We start from the raw sequence: 23,946 nt of genomic DNA, 5'->3' as shown, positions 1-23,946 counted from the left end.
GTTTTGAAATCCTTAAAGGATTATTGTATAAGAATGACGTGCGTGATTTTAACGAATCACATCTGCCATGAATGTTAACATGCGTACAGAGGTTAACAGGGAATCAGAATCTTTTCAATTAGGTCGTACCATCTTGACTAGATCTTAAAAGACCCCAAGCTAGGTTTCACCTTTTAAGATTCTTTATTTAGGCAGATCAATGTAAAAGGAATGGTTTTGATTTATCCTTATATATATTAAAACAAAATTCACAACATACATTCCAAAAATCACAAATACAGTTACATATTGCCCTAAACGGGTCTTTCAAATAGTACATACCTCCAGAGAGGTTTAAAATAAGTGACAAGTCCACGCAGGGACTAATATAAGATAGGTGTCCATGCAAGGACTAAAGATAAGTCCACGTAGGGACTGAAATACGATAAGTTGTCCACACAGGGACTTATTTTAAAGTAGAAATTACAGTAGTACAACTATTAAGGGCTAGTGGTCACGTTTCTTCTTTTTGCCCTTTAGTAGGTTCGCCAAGCCTTTGAGAAATCCTCGGTGGCTTTTCTTTTCTTCCTCGAACTCTCTCTCCACACGATCTAGTCGATGGAGTATTTCTTCCTGTTCAGGAGGAGAGAATCGTGGTTGTGGCGCTTGATGCGGAACTGGAGGTCTGGGAGGTATTGGATACCCATGAGCTGAGTAGTCCGGTGGTCCCATGTTTCCATGTGTTCCGTCAGGGTAGCGCGCATTATATCTAGCCGACACCACATATGGGTCGCGCTCATAGCCGTAGTTGTATTGTGCTTGTGACGGTTCGAACGGGTTGTAAGCCGTTGGACCCGTGTAAGCTGGTATGGGTTGGTCATACCCAAATGGTGGCGAATTTCGTGCAGCTGGTGCGGAGTTCGCTTCTTGTATAGGACTTGAAGGTCCTTCTTCTTGTAGCGGCGGATAGTGGCTACTACTAGAATGTCGAGGAGTGCTGAAGTGGATACCCCCTCCTCCTCGTGTAGACATACGAGCATTGGTCCTCCTACGCCTCGGCGGATCAGGTATTACTGGTTGTGCCGGTGGCGGAGGTGGTGGCGTAACTGCCTCAAAGCGTGAATCCTCAGAGGGATCCCGTGGATGTCTCGGTTGTTGAGATGTCTGTTGAGGTGGTGTGTAGTACCACTCATGTCGGTCAAACATCGCTTGGAAACTGTCAGGTCCTTGATAGGGCGTTCCATGGAAGGATGACCCATCAGAAACTTCTATCGGATGCGTGGGCGTACCACGAGCTGGCTCAGTTGGATCCTCATCCTCTTCCATGGGATCTTCAGAAAAATGGTCTTGTGGCCCTAGTGGAACAAAACCTGAAGGTTCCTGTATGTAGTCAGCCGGATTAAACTGACCTATGTAGTACGGAGTAGGGTCGTCGTAGTTTCGGTGCGATACCGAACGTTGTAGAGGTATGAAGGAAGGTTGTGGGTTGTTGGGATTATTTTCTGAATCTGGCCCAAAGGAGTGCCGGTAGGATGGCGTCGAGCTGTGCGAAGTGGAATGCCTCGCTGGTTCGTAAAGATCTCTTCGTCGTTGTGGCTCTTCGCTCCTTGTCATCGAAGGATGTCTTGTACCAGATGGTCCAGCTTCTTGATCGTGATGTGTCACGATTTCTCCTCGGCCTCTACGTCCCCTTCCTCTTCCTCGGAATATAACAGGTGGCATTTTCCTGCTCCAAAACTTATTAAAAATCAAATCGAAAATAAAGACAAAAAGGAGTAAAAATCCGAATTTGTCCTAAGTTATTGTCTAGACTCAAGTATGTGCAATTGTGTCACTGAGATTAAACACAATAGGATAGTGTTTAATTCACTCAATGTTGGCTCTGATACCAACCTGTCACACCCCGATTTCCACGTGTCTCACCGGTGGGCCGGGTGGGGGATTACCGTGACGATGTTGGCAACAATATAGTCAAACCACACAATTATATAATGCACAGCGGAAGCATAAGATAAATATATAAATTTCAACCTCTGATTGTAATATCAAAATGTATTACAGGGGTTGGATATATCCACAGTGGATCGTAAATAATCATAAATTATTGTTCCATCAGATACTGCAATCAAGCTTGCGAGGCTTATCCCGACGCTAGGGAGCTAATACCAGCCAATTACATTTAGGTACCTGCACTTAATCTTTTTGGGGAAAATACGTCAGTTTACACTGGTAAATACATTCAACTGACACATTTGAAAATGTTTATTAAAATTGATTTGAATGCACAAGGCACAAACTCTTTTATAACTTGGGAAAATTCATAATGATCTTGTGAACGTTTTACATGTTCTTTTATGCGTTCAGTAGCCCGGGTCGTGCCGGGTTAAAGATTTATAGACACACCACGTTTGCGTAAAACCGTAGTACGAAAACCAACGGCTACGTCTTTTAATTTTAATGTCGACACTTTATACCGGGTGTACGCCTACACCGGGATGTCGATGGTCGTGGCCATTTCGTAAAATGATGCCAAGGATATCCGGGACAACGGTCATTAAACCCCCCAAAGGCTTATAAGCAACAAAACTGTTTAAATGAGCCGATCATATTTAATCAATTAACCACCTAAGCGATGGAATTATATAATGCTCAATCAAGCGGTATTAATATACCGTAACCCAAGCCCATATAGGGGAAATAAGTTAAAGTATTTACCTTTGCAAGTATTAATCCTTAATTTAGATCAAGTCACCGATAGCTTTTACTGGGGCTCCTAATCTGGAACGAAGGTTTTTAATTAACCTCTTAGAATCCTAACGGTCCTTATATTAGCCGTAGCTTAAACCGGTTGATTCCGATATATATAGATATGGTTAATTCGCACGAAAAGGCGAAAACCGAGAATGGAGTATGATTTGGACCCAACAAGTTCAGTGACTTGTTTTATATGGGTTTATAGTTCATACTCTGGATTTTGGGGTTCAAATAATATAATTTGACCCATATCGGCTATTGCACGAAAACTAGTTTCATGAGCCGTACCGTGTGCGCAAACAGGCGAAACGGTTAACCATAAGTGTCCTACGCTTATTTCCTAAGTCAATATGCCTTAAAAGTATTTTGGTATCAGTAGGATACCTTCCGTAATGCCCGTAACGAGTTTAAGTTTATATTATGCCCCGTAGGGGTTTTTCGGTCATTTTAAAGACTTTAAAAAGGCTTTTCGAGTTCTACAGGAAATCTGAGTTTCCCGAACAGCTTATAAAGCTTAAAATACTTTATTTATTATTTAAAACCAGTGACAACTGGAATCGGGTCAAAAGACCTTGTAGAACTCCCGTTTTGGCCAAAAAGGGCATATTCGGTATTTACCGAACCGTAGCCATAACCGTAGGTTATGAGCAAGGTAAAAATTATTAAAAATCTTTAAAATTCCCAAATTATTATTTTACCACAGTGGGTAAAAGTTTTGGTGACGAAAACTTGGTTTAGATGGGCGTTATGCTAATTGCGCCGTTAATTACAAAACTTTCTTAAAAGTGCGCCTTTTAGCATAACCCTCGTTCTAGACCTCGGATTGACGTGAAACTTTAGGGACATGCTTATAATTTAATAAGCAAGGTTTTGGTCCGTTCACGTGTCCGAAATACTCGTTTTAATTTTAAAAGGCCGTTACGGTCAACTTTTAGGCGAATGACGGAATCGCGCAAAAGACTCGGATAACTCATGAACCGACCACAGAGGTTTATACCAACATGTGACCTGGTCCTAAGAGAGTCCTAAGGTATATTTATACCTCACTAAAACGGGTCAGAACTGAAGTCAAAGAAAAAGTCAAACTTTTGCGACTTTCGGCTCCGAACCGGTTCTATATAGTAAATGATCGATTCAAACGAGCGCAAACAAGTTTATATACTTATTATCATGTTTTATGATTGTCAAAACAGGTTCCATAACATATACATTACAGATTATGCATAAATCGCTAAAATAGCTTTCTGTTGACTTTTTAACCGCACGTTTGACTCGACATTTGACATAGTTAGAGTGGTGATCAGAGGGAACCATTTTAGAGGTTTATTACTCACGTAAATACCAACTCATAACCACTTTTGATTCGTCATAAGACTGAACCATTACTGATTTATCGTAAAGTCAAACCGTAGTTACGACGGTTTGGTTTTTAGCTAAAAACTAAGCATAAACTGAATAATGGATGATCAAGGTAACTTACAGAAGTTAGAACTTGAATATGGAGCAGAGATGAGGACTTGAGAGCTCTTGAAATGATCAGAGGTGTGTGTTTTGATGTTGTGAATGATATGTTGCATAAGGTGGCTATTTATAGCAAATGCCAAGCCTCTATGATCATTACAACCACCACAATAGTCCAGAGGTGATGGGTAGGTGTCCCAGAGGTGTATGGGTCGAGTAGGGGGCACCCATGCCTCATTTATTGGAGGTTGATCGTTCACAATGCTCAAAAGTCAAGAAAACACAAAGTTTCTGCATCTGGGCGTCCAATGCGGCCCGCATGGAGGTTCCATGCGTTTACAATGCGGGCCGCCTGGGATTAGAAGATCAGACGCGTAGTTGAGGAGGCTCGCGGCCCGCCTCAACTTAACCCATTATGCAATGCGGGCCGCGTAGGGTTAAGATTTCAGAAATTTTAAATCTTTTTGTAATGATTGCAGAATCCGGCCATTAATAACGAAATCTTTCGTAATGATTTACCTGACCTTTCGGGTTTGAAGGGGTAACTTTGCGGTTTGGCCCTCGGTTATTTACCGATAGGGGCCTCGTGTTATTTACCCGCATTATAAAGTCCCCGGTTTATTTATTTAATTATTCTGAAAGCCTTAACTTTCACTATTGACGCTTTTAACCCTTCTTCTACGAATTCGATTGTAACTTTCTCGTTTCATATCGAAACTTCGCGAAATATATATATATTATTTTAGTGAGGGTATAATACCGTTACAAAGTCTTTGGAACGTTAAAGGGTCACTCAGAGGTATTATTAAACATGTTGACACAGTTACCCCTGTAGTTTGTAATCTCTCACTTTCTTCCGCGTTTTGTTTTTGTACGATCTATAATTTATTCGTTTGAAGGTTTAAGCATTATTTAGGGATACTATACAGTATATTTACCCTTGTTGACATTTATAACCCTCGAATTTATATACTTTCAAGGTTTGTCAAAATTAGTCCTTTATTTATTATAGATGCCACGTGTAAACAAATGACACGTGTTAACACATCATTGGACACAAAAATTCGAGGTGTTACAATAATACTTGCAAAGGTAAATACTTTTAACTTATTTCCCCTATACGGGCTTGGGATACGGTATAATAATACCGCTTGATTGAGCATCATACCTTCCATCGCTGAGGTGGTTAATTTGTATAATGTGATCGGCTCATTTAAACAGTTTTGTTTCTTAAAAGCCTTTGGGGGGTTAATGACCGTTGTCCCGGATATCCCTGGCATCATTTTACGAAATGGCCACGACCTCGACATCCCGGTGTAGGCGTACACCCGGTATATATTGTCGACACTTAATTAAAAGACGTAGCCGTTGGTTTCTATACTACGGTTTTACGCAATGTGGTGTGTCTATTAATCTTTAACCCGACACGATCTGGGCTACTGAACGCATAAAAGAACATGTAATACGTTCACAAGATTTTAATAATTTTCCCAAGTTATAAAAGAATTTGTGCCTTGTGCATTCAAATCAATTTTAATAAACATTTTCAAATGTGTCAGTTGAACGTATTTACCAGTGTAAACTGACGTATTTTTCCCCAAAAGATTAAGTGCAGGTACTATACGAAATTGGCTGGTAATAGCTTCCTAAGCATCACGAATAGTCTCGCAAACTCGATGCCGTATCTGATTGAACAATATTTTATTATTATTTTGATCCGCTGTGGATACATTCGACTTCTGTAATACTTTTGATATTACAACCAGAGGTTGAAGTATATATTTATCTTTAAAGCTTCCGCTGTGCATTTATATAATTGTGTGGTTTGACTATATTGTTGCCAACTACGTCACGGTAATCCCCAACCGGGCCCACCGGTGATACACGTGGAAATCGGGGTGTGACAACAACCATTTCTTACATACTCAAAGGTGCAAGGAGCTCTACAACTAAGCCCGGTGCTCTCGAAAGTTCAAGAACCGCTCTAGATTTCTTTTATCCACCACATTTACATCTTGTTTCTTTCCTAGCCTTGTGCTAGTAGTAAGTGTCTCTAATCATCATCTTGATCTTGTTTATGGTGGTTAATAGATGATTTAATGGTTAAAAATTAAGAACGCTAAAGAACTTCCATTAAAGTCTTGAACATAAGATGAATAAGATGGATAAACAGAAGCTAGTTGTGTAAATCTTGTGAATCTTGTATGGTTGTGATTATTTGATGATGTTTGTTACTAAAAGTGTGATGGATCATCATCTAGTCATACTAGTTCATGTTCAAGAACATGAACTAGTAGTATGTTAGTGTTAGAAATGTGAAAGATGATGAAACCATCCACCATGAACTTGAAAACTCGAATAAACCTAATTTTTCTTATAAAATGAAGTTGTAAACTTGTGGATCTAAAGATCTACAAGTGGTTTTTCGGGAGAACCAAGCGGAAAATAATAGTTTTGTTAAAACCCGGATATTTTATAAACTAGAAGCATTTTTAGTAACTAAAAAAGTGTGTAAACACTTGTGTAACAATGAAATTTCACAAAGAAGTATTTTTGTAAATTATGACAAGAAGTTGTGAAACTTCAAATTCTTTAAAAATAAAGTTTACAAGAGACTAAACTTATTTTTAGAAATCACAAAACCCACTAAATATGATGGTAACTTACTACATATTTTTACAAAACCTTCAAGTTCATGAGTTATGGTTTAGTCTTATTTTTGTCAAGTTTGATGAATAAGTATTATATGTTGTTGATTGGTAAATTGGTTGATTGATTTTACAAAAAGAAAATGATATGCTAAAAGCATGGACACCTCCAGTTACAGAGGAAACTCTGGCGAAATTTTTCCAGAAATATAACACTTAGAAAATATTTTTCTAGCAAGTGTTTTGATGTGTGTCGGTGTGTATATAATTTAGATATATAATTAAGCCCTTTTTTCACCTTTAGCCAAGTTTTAAATTTATAAAACACGATATTCACTAACACTAAACACACATATGGGCAAGTGCACCCATCGTGGACGTAGTATAGTGTTGGTAAGATACCGAGGTCGTCCAAGGACACAAGAGCTTTTAGTACCGGTTTATCCTCAACGTCTAATCAAATCAAAAAGTTAGAAAAATGTTTTTTAAACTAAGAAAGTAAAAACTAACTAAATGCTGAAAAATAAAAATAAAATAAAAACAGATAGACAAGATGAATCACTTGGATCCGACTCGTGTATTAGTATAACCTTTGATTATTTTCGCACTTTTGCACTTGTTTAAGAGATTATCTTAGTTATTGTAGTAGGCCCCTCTTTTGAAGGCGACGTTACCCTCAACCCAGTAGTTTGAGTCAGCAAGGATACAATCCTAAAGGGTTGGATTATTGGAAGATAATGAATTAAGTTATTAATGCAAATTGTGGTAGGCCCCGCTTTTGGCGGTGACGTTACCCTCGGCTAAGTAGTCTGAGTCAGCAGGGATGCAGTCCTAAATAGCCGGGTTATAGTATTAATAGTAGTTAACTTACGAGGGGGTCAAAGAGTTTGGATCCCTGCCATCCAATACCTATGGGCATTGAAGGAGATCCTACTAAATTTGACCCAGGTCCCTTGCAGGACCTCTAAACGCTGAACAAGGGCAAGACCCTTACCAAACCGTTCCCTTAACCCCCGACCAGGTAGCCAACATGCCTCCATATAGACCGTGGAGATATGAATGGTGAAAATCTTTTATTTTATATAGACAGTAAAATAATGCCAAGACACCACGGACAAACGATAAGGAAAGATCACCTTCAACATAAGCAACTAGTTATTAAAGTCATTAATACAAAACCAAATAAAAAGTGCAAAAGATTAAAAATAAAAAGTATTATACTAAACACTTGTCTTCACCAAGTGATGTAAGAGACTTAGGCAAACATGGCCTTGATTGTCAAGAACTCTTACTATCAATCTTGGATCCCGAGACGACTCACACACTCTACGATGGACAATGGATGATGGTGGTGGATGATGGTGTTATGGTGGTGGTGGGTGGTGGATGAAGTGTGAGAGAGGTGGTGTGCCAAGGGATGAGTTGGAATGAAACCAAGCACTCCTATTTATAGGCTGAACAGAAGGCTGGGCACGGCCCCGTGTCCGCTGGACACGCCCCCGTGCCCGTCTGACACTCTCTCTCTTCATTAATTGTAATTCGCAATTACAATTATTGCGCCTGCTGTACTTTCGCCACGCCCCCGTGCTCACTGGACACGGCCCCGTGGTGGGCAATAGAAGCTTCTACAGGTTTGTCTTTTCTGCTGCTTCTTGGGCACGGCCCCGTGCTGGCTGAGCACGGGGCGTGTTCAGGCTTCTGTTTTCTCTTCTTTGCTTGGGAGGATGCCGTTGAGGGTTCGGGCAGTCTACTTTTATTCCTTTTCTTGTATTTATGTTAGAATTAGCTGTCTTTTTGCTTCTTTTGTGAATTTGAGCTCATTTCATCCTGAAAATACAAAAGGAAGACAAAAACACTCTTTTTCCAACATTAGTACTTAAAAAGGGTTAGTTTTATGCCTTATTTGATGTAATTTATATGTTACATTTTACACACATCATGTTTACATATATATTTTTAACTTGTTTTTCAAATATAAACTTCGCCATGATTTTTAGTACAAAAATAACCAAGTACCGGAGGTGGATTTTCATAAATAAAACTTGTTAAATATATATTTAGAATATATATTTTATAATAAGACGCTTGTGTGATTTTGTGATTATTTTGTGAACTAGATATATTATTTTTAGGGTAAAAATAATATAACTTGAAATATCATGAAATTACGACTTCCAAAATAATATCAACGCGCTCACAAAAATAAATATTTAAGTTATATAAGTATCGACATACAACACGAACTTTAAAAATATAACTTATGTATTTTTCAGAAAAATACTCTTATTGGTATATTTTTGGTGAAATATTATTTTGGAAAAACTTATGGAATAAAATATGATATTTTTGGGAAAAAATATACATATTTTGGGAATAAAACATTTTAGACAAAGTAATTAAAAATATATTTTTCAAGTGAGACTTAAAAATATATTTTCGGAATTATAAAACACACATGTATTAATACCCCCATCATTGGGAAGGAATATACTTATTTAATAATTAAGAAGTGGCTGCAATCCGAACTGAGGACGGGTTTTTGGAATAGTTTTCTAACTATTTCCCAAAAACGTTAAACCTTAAGCCAAGGCACAGTCGTCCGTCTAATAGAAGTTAGTACGTGTAGGTCGTCACGCAGCAGGTTGATTTGGGACCGACTATTTCGAGACGCACTTCTGTGAGTTCATGTCCCCCTTTTCTCTTTACTGTTTTCAGTTTTATACATCGGAGGTGAAATACATGCGACAACTATTACAACTTTTATTACATGGTATGGTTAGCTGTCACACATCAACCGATGGCGGAATCATCGGGCCGCGACACTAGGTGAATCAGATTTCTCAAGAGAATCCATAACAACTATATTGCGATAATATTTATTACATTCGTTATCCCATACTAACAAATAATACAATCACATAAGTCATCACAGATTCCTTGTCCTCTCGAACAATTTAAATCCGACAACCTAGATTTTAGGTGAGTTTCTAGACTTCCTAGCTTGATGTGATGAAGACTTCAACTAATCCTGCAACATACGTTAAAATAATGTCAATACAAAAGTATTGGCGAGTATACAGGTTTGATATGTAATAGCGTAATAGATTAAAAAGTGCTGCAAATTTCCACATGCATAAACGTAATACACGAAATATATACTCACAAAACTGATACTACCAGCTAAGTCCTCGATGCTCGATTCTTCGATGGCATAACTAGACCCTGTCGGGCGCAATAGTACTATACTAGTCGTGGTGGGACGTCACGAGTATAAGTCCTAGCACATATGTAACTAGCATTTACGTATATCTATGCAAACAATTATTCGCAAGTGATAAATTGGCTGATTGAATTATTCGTTTGATGAGTTCGGTTTATAAGGAACGTATGTTACACCCAAAATTCGATAAAAAGGGATCAAGTATACTCACAGTGCGTATTTGGTTGGATTGACGGGATAATGCCTGAGAATGCCCTGATTTCAGACTGATTTCATGAGTATTGGATAGCGCGTCAAATTATAACGGAATGCACGAAAACGGATGGTAATTAGATCAAGGCTGACCCGTTCGAAGGGGCTGTCCGATCGGCTAGCTTGTCCGATCGGCTAGCCTGTCCGATAGGCTGGCCTGTTCGATAGGCTGGCCTGTCCTGTTCGATAGGCTGGCCTGTTCGATAGGCTGGCCTGTCCTGTCCGATAGGCTGGCCTGTTCGATAGGCTGGTCTGTCCTGTCCGATAGGATGGCCTGTCCTGTTCGATAGGTTGGCCTGTCCTACTGTATTCGACAATTTTGCAAGTTTTCCGGTGGTTTTGGTCGAGATGTTTGCTGGGACGCGTTAAACAACTGAAATTCCACCAAAACCGGCTTGTTCTATCGGCCGGGAATCACCCCGTTCCATCAGAACTTGTCGTTCTTGGCGGTTTTCCCTTGTTTAACCCGAAATTGGTTGTTTCATCGCTAGGGATCAGATCTTTGACCAACACGACACTAAGAATGAGTAGAAGGTCGGTTTAAGCTCCAATTCCACCGTTTTTGAATACTTTGAGAGTAAAAGAGTTGAAAGAAAGTTGGAAAACCATCCTTCAATCCTTTTATTCGCATTTAGGTGTAGATCTGATGTGGATATCTTGTTTATTCTTGTGGAAATCCTTTAGATCTGAGTTGTTCTTGGTGGAATGTGGCCAACACTTTGAAGTTCATAAGAACTTCATGATGACATCACTCTAGAACACCTCAAATCCGTTGATTTCACGGTTAAAAGTTGAGATTCAAAAGATAGAAAGGTGGGGGAATGCATAATGATCAAGGAAGTACAAGATTTAAGGTAGAAACTTACAAGAATCGCGAGAAATCGAGAGATAAAGAGGTTGGAACTTCTGGTCGAGCAGCAACAGTGACAACAAGTGTGTTGGAGGTGAATGAGGGGTATTTATAGGCAAGGAGGAAGGAAAGGAGGGCAGGCTGGCCTGTCTTGTCCGATAGGTTGGCCTGTTCGATAGGCTGGCCTGTCCTGTCCGATAGGCTAGCCTGTCATGTTCGATAGGCTAGCCTGTCCTGTCCGATAGGCTGGCCTGTTCGATAGGCTGGCCTATCCTGTCCGGTAGGCTGGCCTGTCCTGTTCGATAGGCTAGCCTGTCCTGTCCGATAGGCTGGCCTGTTCGATAGGCTGGCCTGTCCTGTCCGATAGGCTGGCCTGCACTGTCTTTCGGCTGGCCTGTCCGATCGGTTGGCCCAGCCGTTCGGCTGGCCCGTCTGATCGGTTGGCCCAGCCGTTCGGCTGGCCCGTCCGATCGGTTGGCCCAGCCGTTCGGCTGGCCCATCCGTACGGAGGCCTTTCGATCCTCGTTTTTGGTGCGTTGAGATAGTTTGGGCCACATTTCCATATATTTATATTATTATTTATTTATTATAATTAATCACAAAAAAGGGTCGTATATACGTATCTATATATTCAATATTCAGTGCGATGATCGAGTTACGCGTGCCTTCGAGTGCGTTTCTTCGATGTGATGTGCCACAGTGATTATCGGGGTACTACTTGCTCGTATTGCCATCATCGTCATGACGGCTGGAGGCATGGTACTCACCCGATAGTCCTTGTTAGCGTTGGTTGTTTACGTTTTGACACCTCACGACTATCGAGGAGGGTAGAATAGGTCCTCACTCAACGTCATCGTGAGCGTTATTATTTGCGAAAATAGCTTTGTAATAGCGATAGAATATGCGTAATTATTCGATTATACTTCGATTTAGCGATATATCTGATATAGTTACATTATGATCCGAATCTCTGGTGCTAGGCGTAACGAGTGTATCGAGTAGTAACAACGCATGAGAGTGCGGGTTGTTACAGTCTCCCCTGCTTTGGGAAATTTCGTCCCGAAATTAATCCATTAGTAGGGTCGTAAGAGTTGATGCGAATGGGAGTAGCGATTTAATGCGTATAGATAAGCGAGCGATCGATTATGATTCGACGAGCGTGAGCGATGAGAAGATTCGATTTGAACAACCAAAGGCGAGTCCATAGCGTTTTAAATTTACAGGTGGTCGGTTAATCTTTGGTGATGCTTTTAAGAAAATCTCCCACGACGCGGTGTTGACTGCTTCGGTGTCCACACCAGCGCTATAGGAAGGGTTCTTGTTAACTAATTTGGTAAAAGACTTATACAGTTGAAAAGATTCAGCGGTAAAATTAGTTTTAAGAAAATTTTCCTACAACGTGGGTTTCTAGCTGGAACTCGATTGTCGAACCATCGTTTTCGGGAAGATTTCTTTTTGTCATTGCAAAAGTTTTAAGGAAAAACTGGACTTACGAAACTTCCATTGGGCACGGAGCTAAATTGATTCGATGTTTTCTCCAGGTTGTAAGGAAATTTCACTTGTCCAACGGTTTTAATTTTTTTTTAAATTGGTTTTCTTTTATAATACGGAAAAATAATTTATATCGGGCCCTACGTGGCACTTTCCCACGAAAGTTTGTTAATATGATTAAAACACTTATATATAGGAAGTACCAGCGGTGTATCCACCTTGTTTTACCCATATTATCTCTGTTTCGTGAGGCGGTGTCACGCATGCCGATAAGACACAAATAGAATTTCGATCCGTCGGTTTAAGCGATAGAATGCCAGACCGAGTCGTGAATAGGAGCGAGTCAGATGCAAACAAGGCATAGATAGCAAGTGCGAGTAGTTCGATCATACGAAACATTGATATGGTACGCTGGGTTAGACGACGATTGATAAGCGATAGTGAATGACACGATTTGTTGATTCGATTAATGCGATTTCGATTCGGTTCCACACAAAACCCACATGGCATGTTTTCACGAGAGTTGCTAATATGGCGAACGCCACGTTTCCCATATTAGTTTCATCTCGTGAAGCAATGTCATGTACCCTAATACTACACAACCTGCGATGACTTCCAAGCGATACTCGAATATCGATAAGCAATAGACCCCGATAGATGATAAGTGACGATTGTTGCGTTGCGAGCGACATGCGATTCGATTGAGTTGAATACACCACAACCATTAACTGATCATTAGCCCGCATGGCCTTTTTCCACGAAAGTCTGCTAATATGGTTAAAACATCACCATGTTTCAGCCCTATTAGTTTTGTCTCGTGAAGCGAGGTCGTGCGTGCTAACAGAAAACACGTACATCGATAAGTGGTAGCGACATGCGATAAGAGTATCCAGTTGATGAAATAGGCGCGAAATGCGTTTAAGCGAAAAGTGGCGAGTGATTTTCGATACTTGTCTAGCGATCCACAATAAGCGATCCACACCAGGCGGTAGGAGTTCACACAATGGTTGATAACCAGCGGTAGAGATTGCGAGATAAACACAAGATGCGATTGCGATTTCGAGCCATATATCGAGTGATTTAGATTGTGAGATAGATCAAGCAAAACTGCGATCGAGTTGCGTTATAGACTTACGACCAGTCTTGCGTTGCTCCAATTGCTCTTCGGGGTGAACTTACCCAAGTCCATCGATGTGGCAATTGCGTTGCGTACGCAGACTTGCGTGAAGTCTCGCAGTGATGCGACTTAGTTTTGTTACGCCTTGCGATCGATTTGTATTGTGTCAAAATAATCATAATATTATAATAGGTCTAATAACGTCCAACTCCACATGGCACTTTCGTCACAAAACTTCGGTAGTATGGTAAAGCACACCTTGCGTTACCCCTACTACTTATGTCTCGTGGTTTGGTGTCATGCTTTGTTGACATGGCCAAGACGCTTATACCTTGGAGGTACCACGCTTGACAATGCTTTTAAACGTTATGTCACCATTAGAATTTCACTACGATCTCCGTGCACTGACCAAAATAATCCCGTGTGCACACGCGATTAGTTGTTCCTTGCACGTCTATCGTACCTCGTTCTAAGAGTGTTGTAAGGGAAAAATACATTGTATAGTACATAGTGCTAGCGTTTAGATGGTGCGCGAGTATAAGAGAAATAGAATCCACATGCGACGATAGATGAAATAAGTTCCACACATAAAAGAAAATGACGGCGATAAGTCGTATTATTACAACAACATTAGAAGCAAAATAACGTTGTTGTGGAGGCCTTCTGGGGGGGACTGCGGTCGTTGCTGAAATTCCTCAAGGCTGCGGTCCCGTGCGGCAGTGCTGGTGTATGATGACCATACCAGTTGCAATTTGTGCAATAGCGACAATTTGCTCCTGGCGGGTGATGGTACGTGCACGTGAAACACAGGGGACACGTTTCGGTTGAACTGGGACTGTTCGGAGCGGTTCTGGTTGCGGCAGTCCAGTTGTTGAAGAGTCTGGGCTCACGGTCTTTCGTTTGCGGCTAGGTTGAGCTTCCTGAGATGATGCAGTGTCGTTGTTGGATTCGCCTGACGATTTGACGGAGACATTGTCGAAGCAATCCTTAGAAGAACCTTCAGAGGAGTTGTCGGAAGAATCATCGACCGATTCGCCAGAGGAACCGTCGGAAGAGTTGATGATGATTGCTTGATGCGCTTGTTTGACAGGCTTCTTGGAGAAGAACCCGTCCAAGACTCGTTTGCTGTTGATCTCTGCAGCTAAACGGTAGGCTTCTTCGATGGTAACAGGTCTTGCAGCTTCGACAAAATCACCCACACACTCAGGTAAGCCACGGATGTACTTTGGAATGGCTTTTTCTGAAGTGTCGACTTGACTTGGGCATATTGCACTAAGCTGCTTAAACCTTGCTGTATAGCCAGCATTGTCACCTTCGGTTTGCTTGATTTCCCAAAATTCGTTTTCTAGCTTCTGGACTTCGTGAGGAGGACAACATTCTTCCTTCATGAGTTCCTTCAGCTCGTCCCAAGAGAGGGCGTAAGCTGCGGAGATCCCACGTTTGTTGCGTTCGGCGGTCCACCAGTCGAGTGCTCGTCATTGAAATACTCCGGTGGCGCAAGTAGTACGGAAACTATCGGGACACCCACTTTGACGAAGGGTAACTTCGATAGAATCGAACCACTGGAGTAGTTGGGTCACACCTCCTTCACCTGTGAATTCCATCGGGTCACAGGCTTTAAAGTGTTTGTAGAGAAAAGTAGATTGCGGCGCTTTCGTCTTAGAGTCCTTCGCGGCTCGAGAGTTGCTGAGAGAGTGCACTTGAGCGACAATTTGAGGGATGAGCTTGACCACTTCCTTGGTCACAAGCGAGGCAATCCTCTTATCGGTGCTTCGTTTGGCTCTTCTCCTAGCTATTCGTCTCAAGGTAGAGTTGTTGGAAGGCATCTAGATAGAAAGGGATTTGGAATGAGATTCGATCATAATGATTTTGAGTTTACGATGCGATTGAGCGCGATCGAAACTTGTAATGTGCAATATAAATAGACTTCACATAGGAGCCATATAGGAGACACGAAACTTCCTAGACTCTCACACAATAATTTGGTTGTACGTAGATATAGTTAGTTGTAGTTTATACTTACACACACATATTATGGCTTAGAATGCGAGAGGACGCGTTGAGAGAGAGAATGCGAGAGAAAAGCGGGCAATTAGACATTAGTTTTGTTGCGAACATTCAGTCTTTGTTTTGGATTGCGATGGCTGTGCGAGTTGTGCGTTTTGTAAAACAGGGAGCGAAAATCGTAGTTAAACAAATAAAACGTAACTAAGTTCATCAAAACGTAAAATCCGGCGAGTCGTAGGCTTAGTAAAGTACTCGGAGTGCCTCGGGTGTTTAGGCGTCGACTACCCAAGGTAACCCAATCACACCCAACGAATTCGTGCACGCGCGTTGACTTTGGAGACTTATGCTTCCACTGGGACGCAACTCATGGCATTCGTCATCCTAGTCATCGCGTGGCTCGAGTCATTGTGACGGTCGAGTCCCTGGTGAGAGCTTTTGAAAACTATATTAGAGAGTGGAACAGTTCATTAAGGTACGGGTTTCACCCCTGACTTCACAGTTTCGTTCCCAATTGTGGTTGTGCTCATCGAATGAATCCGAGAGCTCCACTAGAAATTCGAAATGGAGGCTTTCGTCGAGGTATGGATATCACTCCTAACTCAACGAAAGTTTCTCATGCTGGAAAAATGCGCTGAGTGAGCAATCCTATCGAGAGTTATTTGTTTTCACACCTGGTCTCGACGGGATCACTCGGTTGCGAGATGCGAGTATTTTCGAAAACATGTGTATTGTGTCAGCCTTAGGAAAGGCTAAGTAGTATTTTAGCCTTAGGAAAAGGCTTCTTCGTGCGAAGTTGTAGTATGCGGGGTTCACACAAAGTTGTAGACTTAGAAATTTCGATCGAAAGCATCAGGTAGGCGCAATACAAACCCTACCGGGTTCGTACGAGTCAGCCTGTGGGTGCTTAGACTATAGACTAGGTCAATTTCTAAGACATCGACCCGGACTAGGTCGAGTCTTGCCTAATTCCCTATAGTTATGGCTTTGATACCAATCTGCCACACCCCAATCGATGGCGGAATCATCGGGGCGCGGCACTAGGCGAATCAGATTGCTCAAGAGAATCCATAACAACTATATTGCGATAATATTTATTACATTCGTTATCCCATACTAACAAATAATACAATCACATAAGTCATCACAGATTCCTTGTCCTCTCGAACAATTCAAATCCGACAACCTAGATTTTAGGTGAGTTTCTAGACTTCCTAGCTTGATGTGATGAAGACTTCAACTAATCCTGCAACATACGTTAAAATAATGTCAATACAAAAGTATTGGCGAGTATACACGTTTGATATGTAACAGCGTAATAGATTAAAAAGTGCTGTGAATTTCCACATGCATAAACGTAATACACGATATATACTCACAAAACTGATACTACCAGCTAAGTCCTCGATGCTCGATTCTTCGATGGCATAACTAGACCCCGTCGGGCGTAATAGTACTATACTAGTCGTGGTGGGACGTCACGAGTATAAGTCCTAGCACATATGTAACTAGCATTTACGTATATCTATGCAAACAGATATTCGCAAGTGATAAATTGACTGATTGAATTATTCATTTGATGAGTTCGGTTTATAAGGAACGTATGTTACACCCAAAATTCGATAAAAAGGCGTCAAGTATACTCATAGTGCGTATTTGGTTGGATTGACGGGATAATGCCTGAGAATGCCCTGATTTCAGACTGATTTCATGAGTATTGGATAGCGCGTTAAATTATAACGGAATGCACGAAAACGGATGGTAATTAGATCAAGGCTGGCCTGTTCGAAGGGGCTGTCCGATCGGCTAGCCTGTCCGATCGGCTGGCCTGTCCTGTCCGATAGGCTAGCCTGTTCGATAGGCTGGCCTGTCCTGTCCGATAGGCTGGCCTGTCCTGTTCGATAGGCTGGCCTGTCCGATAGGCTGGCCTGTTCGATAGGCTGGCCTGTCCTGTTCGATAGGCTGGCCTGTCCTGTCCGATAGGCGGGCCTGTTCGATAGGCTGGCCTGTCCTGTCCGATAGGCTGGCCTGTCCTACTGTATTCGACAATTTTGCAAGTTTTCCGGTGGTTTTGGTCGAGATGTTTGCTGGGACGCGTTAAACAACTGAAATTCCACCAAAACCGACTTGTTCTATCGGCCGGGAATCACCCCGTTCCATCAGAACTCGTCGTTCTTGGCAGTTTTCCCTTGTTTAACCCGAAATTGGTTGTTTCATCGCTAGGGATCAGAGCTTTGACCAACACGACACTAAGAATGAGTAGAAGGTCGGTTTAAGCTCCAATTCCACCGTTTTTGAATACTTTTAGAGTAAAAGAGTTGAAAGAAAGTTGGAAAACCATCCTTCAATCCTTTTTTTCGCGTTTAGGTGTAGATCTGATGTGGAAATCTTGTTTATTCTTGTGGAAATCCTTTAGATCTGAGTTGTTCTTGGTGGAATGAGGCCAACACTTTGAAGTTCATAAGAACTTCATGATGACATCACTCTAGAACACCTCAAATCCGTTGATTTCACGGTTAAAAGTTGAGATTCAAAAGATAGAAAGGTGGGGGAATCCATAATGATGAAGGAAGTACAAGATTTAAGGCAGAAACTTACAAGAATCGCGAGAAATCGAGAGATAAAGGGGTTGGAACTTCTGGTCGAGCAGCAACAGTGACAACAAGTGTGTTGGAGGTGAATGAGGGGTATTTATAGGCAAGGAGGAAGGAAAGGAGGGCAGGCTGGCCTGTCCTGTCCGATAGGTTGGCCTGTTCGAGAGGCTGGCCTGTCCTGTTCGAAAGGCTAGCCTGTCCTGTCCGATAGGCTGGCCTGTTCGATAGGCAGGCCTGTCCTGTCCGAGAGGCTGGCTTGTCCTGTTCGATAGGCTAGCTTGTCCTGTCCGATAGGCTGGCCTGTTCGATAGGCTGGCCTGTCCTGTCCGATAGGCTGGCCTGTACTATCGTTCGGCTGGCCTGTCCGATCGGTTGGCCCAGCCGTTCGGCTGGTCCGATCGGTTGGCCCAGCCGTTCGGCTGGCCCATCCGTACGGAGGCCTTTCGATCCATTTTTTTGGTGCGTTGCGATAGTTTGGGCCACATTTCCATATATGTATATTATTATTTATTTATTTATTATAATTAATCACAAAAAAAGGGTCGTATATACGTATCTATATATTCAATATTCTGTGCGATGATCGAGTTACGCGTGCCTTCGAGTGCGTTCTTCGATGTGATGTGCCACAGTGATTATCGGGGTACTACTTGCTCGTACTGCCATCATCGTTATGACGGCTGGAGGCATGGTACTCACCCGATAGTCCTTGTTAGCGTTGGTTGTTTACGTTTTGACACCTCACGACTATCGAGGAGGGTAGAATAGGTCCTCACTCAACGTCATCGTGAGCGTTATTATTTGCGAAAATAGCTTTGTAATAGCGATAGAATATGCGTAATTATTCGATTATACTTCGATTTAGCGATATATCTGATATAGTTACATTATGATCCGAATCTCTGGTGCTAGGCATAACGAGTGTATCGAGTAGTAACAACGCATGAAAGTGCGGGTTGTTACATTAGCGTAGGGAGGGTTTTTACTACAACTAGATCATGTGAGGGGTGGGTATAACGCTCGAGGCCATTAATCCTCTTTGTTAGGACCGAGGGACACAAGAGTGATAGATCTATTTGGGTGTAGCGAGCCAACACCCGTGAGGCCGGGGAGGCCCATAGAGGTGACTGTGTCTTACAGCCGGAAGCCCGGTACAAATTTGCTACGTTTGAGTTTCCCTGCACTTTCTCACACATACTAGTGGCTTTGCAACCCATTGGTGATCTCTTTTTCCTTATTGCTACATACCAGGGACTTTTATACATACTTCAAAGGTTTATTCATACTCACTTTTACATGAACTCGCTCAATTTTTTGTTGATTTTTCAAATTGCATGTATTTTAGGAAATTAGGGATCTGGCAAGGTATGCTATGTCGTCAAACTGCGTAGGAGAAATGATGTCATCCATGTTTAGGGATTGTGACTTTTGTCTGGACGAGTCACAAGACTTAAACTGTGTTTGTTTCATGTTTTATGGTTGCGTCGTATGAACAATATTTTTAATATGTCTTGTTGTAATCCGTTGCATGTGTCGACTCTTAAAAACAATGTTGTCGTATTTTAACTTTTAAAACTTGAATTAATGGATGAACATCATGGTTAATTTTCATATAGCTTTGTTGTGATTAGGCTATGGTATTAAGAAGTCACACCAAATAAACCCACGCTTCCGCAAAGCCAGGGTGTGACAACTTTATCATTAACTTAAATTGTATTTTCTTTTTATAATTATATATATTTTTATTCTCAAATAAACTATATATATATATATATATATATATATATACATCCATAGATTGAATTTTTGTATATGATATCTATTAAAAATAAACATTATATTTTTAACTTATCCTTGTAAATGTAATTCTGTATTATTTGTGTAGTCTTACCCTTGTATTTGTTTGACCAAGTCGAAGTAGATGTCTACTTGTATTTATCTCCCCAGAATAAATATAAGTGAATTGTTAAATAATATTTCTAATATTATTTTTAGTATAAATATACTTGTATGGTTATTTGCATAACTTGTTATTTTTTACCAAATGTATACTTAGGAAAGTATACATGCTTTTGTGTAATACTCATGTACTTTTGTATTAATGACAAGAATCATTTCTTGTAATTTTTATACTTTTTCGGAAATTATACTTCTTAAAAATAACATATCTCAAAGACTTGCTTGTAATATATATATACATTTCATCATACTAGTTAAATATATATATATATATATATATATATATATATATTGTCATTTGTCCGATTTTATATAATTTCCAATAATTCTAGAAAGTATATATTTTGCTCTTTACATATATATTTGTCCATGTAGTTGTCCGATTGTCCAAAGTCCATGAATTTAATAAGGAATTATATATATGTATGTATGTATTTTGGTATTTTTGTCCAAACTCCCATGTGTGGGTAATTCATGTGTGTATTATACTTAAATATTTCCTTGTGCATTTTAAGCGTGTTTTTGTCGACGTTTCGGTAGTTTTCTTGGTCAGTATTGACGTGTGGATTAAAAGGTACAAGTAGAAGATGTCTTGGTTTACAAGTGAGTAAAGCCCAACGTACTTAGTCATTATCCCATAATGTTTAATAGCTACAGAATCCCAGTATAATATTGCTATAGTTTTTTAATTAAAAAATTGATATGTTACGTGATTAACAGTGTCTAAGGGTGAGTAACAACAGAATCGCTATCCGATACCGAACCGAAATAAAAAAAAACTGAATTAACTGAAAATTGATTAACCAAACTCGAATGAACCAAAAACGGTTATGGATTTTTTTTGTACCCTCATTTAACCAAAATTAACTGAACTGAACCATTCATATTTTCATATATTTCTAACTTTTATACCTCCGGTTCATGTATTTCACATTTACACCCTAGTTTTATTTATTTATACCTTCATTTCAGGTAACTATACATCCATTTCATGTATTTATACCTAAATTTCATGTATTTTTAATCAAAAGTTTTAGCCTAAATTTGGTTTTGCTATTAACCAAAATTAAACGAATCAAACCAAAAACCAAAAACCTTAAATCTAACTGAATAAACCAAACCGATTAACTGAAAACGATTTGGTTAATAAAATAGACTAATCGATGACCTCAATTTCGGTTGAGGATAATAATCTAACCAACCGAACAATGCACACTGTGGCAATGTCTATGTTTCCCGACGAATCGCACGCGCACCTATCGGTTATTAACCAAAATCGGTTATCGGTAAGCAATAACTAAATCGTTAACCTAAACCAAACCGAAAACAGATGAAACCGAACCGAAATCAACCAAAAACTAAATTAACTAAAAACTAAAAACCGAATTAACCAAAAAACAGTTATCAATTTTTTTTTGTACTTTCGTTTAACCAAAATTAGCCGAACCGAACTGAATCATTCATATTTCATATCTATATATTTATCTTTTATACCTCCAATTCATATATTTCATATTTTATATCTCAATTTCATATATTTATACTTTCATTTCATGTATATACCTCAATTTCATATACTTCTAAACAAAAGTTTTAGCTAAACTTTAATTTTTGCTATTAACTGAAGTCAAATAAACTAAACCAAACAAAAAACTGTCAATCTAACCGAATAAACCGAAATGATTAACTGAAAACCGATTACGTAATAAAATAGACTAACTGATGACTTTGGTTTCGGTTTCGGTTGAGGATAATAACCGAACAGACCGAACCATGCACAACACAATGAAATGAATTACCCGATTACTACGCTTTTAATGTATATCTATCTCAATAATGATACAATAAATATTTTACGAATAAGAAAACTACAAAAACGAGTATCTCAATACGATGTGTCACTCCCGCCATATCACGCGAGCATCCTACTAATTTTTAATACTATTTGTTTGTCTGTTGTGTGTTTTAAAGCTACAGATCTCTCTCGACTATTTGTTTGTCAGCTGTGCGTTTTAAAGCTACAGATCTCTCTTGAGGTAGTTTCTTTATTCCTCAAAACATATATATATTTCTTCTTTCCTATCTCTTCTAAGCTCTACCGATAACTTTATATATTTCTTCCGTCTATCCTATGTCTTCTAAGCTCTACCGATAACTTTATAAATAAAAGAGTAAACTGCCATTTTGGTCCATGTGGTTTGGCCAGTTTTGTCATTTTAGTCCAAATCTCAAACTTTTTACATCTGGGTCCCTGTGGTTTGCATTTTGTTGCCATTTTGGTCCAAAAGTGATATTTGACCAGAATCACCAAATTAAAACCTCCTGTTTTGTCCTTACCCTCAGGGGTATTTTTGTCATTTTAAATTATTATAACTAAATAAAAGCATCTTCATCTTTCATCTTTCGCCAGATTAAAACCTCCCCTCTCTCTCTCTAAAGTCTCCCACCTCTCTCCCTCTGTCTAAATATAAATCTAGTTCATATGCTTGCTCCTCCTTCCCCATATCGTCAAAATTAAGGATCTTAACAGGTATCGGCACTTCAACAGACATTGAATTTGTTGTGCACTGAGATTTAGAGGGTGTAGAACAAGAAACAGTGGGGATTATACCTGGGTCATTTGTTGAAGACCATCATGCTCCTCACCTGAAACAATTTCAATAATCACATATTTACATAAACAAAAAACAAAACCATTCAAAACAACCACCAATCAGAAACATCTAGCAACCAAACAACACAATGTACCCACAATCAACACATGCAATCAGTCAAACAAGAAAACAACACAAACCCACCTCAAAACCCCTGAAAAATCAAGATTTAAACAAAACCCCAAAACAAAAAGCCACATAATCTGCAGATGAGAGAGTGAGATGAAAGAGAGAGAGAGAGAGGCGGTGGCATCCGGCGGAGGAACGACGATGATGAAGATGATGACGCGGGTGGTTGGGTGGTGGTGGTGGCGGGGTAGCCGGTGACTAGTCGCCTGAGTTTCTTTCTAGTTAGGGTTTTATTTGGGGATGATGATGATTTATTTAGGGAAACTCGAACCTCCTTCATCATCATCAATCAACGCTGCCGTTTTCCGATGTCGGTTCTCATCGGTGTCGTTTTCTGATGTCGGTTCTCATCACGGTGGTGGTGGTGGTGTTCGACAGAGAGGAGAGAGAGAGAGAGAAGAAAGAGATGGGTGTTTGGATAGAGAAAGAGAGTGTGTGTGTGTGCAGGTTTTAGAGAGAGAGTTCACGGGGATGGTGGTGTTGGCTGCAGTGGGATGGTGGTGGTGGGGGTGGTGGTGGTGTGGTAGTAGTTCAGAGAAGAGAGAGAGAGCTGAAGTCGATGATGAAGATGAACTGATTGTATATGTATGTGTGTATATTAATATATATATATATATATATATATATTAATTTTTGAATTAAGAAAATGTTAAATGAAAAGCAAAATGACCAAAATGCCCATCAAGTAAAAGACAAAATAGGAGATTGCAACAGTCAAAAAATAGGGTTTTTAAATTTTGGACTAAAATGGTAACAAAATGCAAACTACAGGGACCCAGATGTAAAAAGTTTGAGATTTGGACTAAAATGGCAAAAATGCCCAAACCACAGGGA

Source organism: Helianthus annuus, chromosome 10 (assembly GCF_002127325.2).
Source record: "Helianthus annuus cultivar XRQ/B chromosome 10, HanXRQr2.0-SUNRISE, whole genome shotgun sequence".
In the NCBI taxonomy this organism is placed as follows: domain Eukaryota; kingdom Viridiplantae; phylum Streptophyta; class Magnoliopsida; order Asterales; family Asteraceae; genus Helianthus; species Helianthus annuus.
The sequence above is the reverse complement of the archived record's forward strand: the minus strand, read 5'-3'. Positions refer to the sequence as shown.